Genomic DNA, 1,467 nt, shown 5'->3' with positions numbered 1-1,467 from the left:
CCCGCACAGGAAGGGGGTGGGGGGTGAGGCGTGAAGAGCCTCAGAGGCTGACCCCCAAATTGGCTTCTGACTTAGTTTGGGCTCCCGGTGCTCTTGCCTCTGCTACCCCCCGCCCCTGGACGATTGAGTCCAGGAGGGCAGGGGCAGAGGAGAGATGGAACCCCAAGTTTCAAGGGGTGAGGGTAGCCGGGGGTAAAGCGACGGGGCAGCAGAAACACCCTGAGCGGCTGAGCTTAGAGCCACAAAGAGGCTGATTCGGTGTCGGCCACACACAGAGACGGGAAATGAGGGCTGGCACGGTGAGAGCCGGGCACCTGAGGCAGGACCCCTCAGCACCGTTTGGTCTGGTGGGTGTTTCGGCACCCGGGACACTGGCCTCCGAACAGTGGACTGGCCAATACTGAGGAGACGAGAGAACTTTCCAAACGTGGTCTTGTTTGGAAATCAAAAGAAGCTTAGGGGCTGGAGCGATAGCACAGCGGGGAGGGCGTTTGCCTTGCACGCGGCCGACCCGGGTTCGATTCCCAGCATCCCATATGGTCCCCTGAGCACTGCCAGGGGTGATTCCTGAGTGCAGAGCCAGGAGTAACCCCTGTGCATTGCCAGGTGTGACCCCCCAAAAAAAAAAGAAGTTTAGTTTCTAAAGACCGTGAAGGTGGCAAAGCCAATGCCCGGAGCTCCCGAGATGCTGCTCTCTGCCCCTGCTCTCTGATCCTCCCCGAGTTTTATTTTTCTGGCTTGCGCTTTCCTAGATCTGCTGTTTTTCCTTGCACGCCAGCCCGCCCGCTGCTCTCTGGCCATTTCCCGGCGGGAGGGTGGAGGGCGAGTCCTCTCCAAACGCCCGGCTGAAGAATTCTTTCCGGACCCTAGTGTTCTCCCCGGAGGCTGTGGCCGAGACAGCTGCTCCGTCCTAGCGCCCTTCCAGCCTTACCCGTGTTCGTCCCACGGACCAGCGCTGGCCTCGGCCGGGCTGGTCAAAGGGCCTCAAAGGCTCTGCCCGGCTGGGCTGCACTCCAGGCTCAGCGGCTGGTGAGGGCCCCGAGTGTTCACTGGGACTGATGTCGCGGGTGGCTCGGTGAGAGGGAGGTAGACTCGAGAGAAGGGGGATCCACCTCTGCTCCACCCACCCCCGCCCACCAGTGCTCGGGGACCGCCGGGCGTGGGTCAGGATGGGTGATGTCTGCTCCAAGCACGTACGCGGAAGGGACGCTCGAGTCCCGCCAGCCCCACAGGGCAGCATGGAGCCGCACCTGAGCCCACGTGTCTGCGGCGTGGGGCTGAGCCCTGCCTCCAGATTCCTCCCTCGGGCTGGGGCAGAACTGCTCATGCGGGAGGCGAAAGGGGTCCTCCCGGCCCCCCCCCCCCCGTACAGGTGTCCTGGGGCCTCGCCTTTCCCCACACAGAAAAGAATCTGAGGAGGAGGCGGCTGGTGACGCAAGACAACTTCCAGCTGAAACTTATTAGAAG

Source organism: Sorex araneus, chromosome 5 (assembly GCF_027595985.1).
Source record: "Sorex araneus isolate mSorAra2 chromosome 5, mSorAra2.pri, whole genome shotgun sequence".
NCBI classification, from domain to species: Eukaryota; Metazoa; Chordata; class Mammalia; order Eulipotyphla; family Soricidae; genus Sorex; species Sorex araneus.
Note: the sequence above shows the minus strand (reverse complement) of the source record.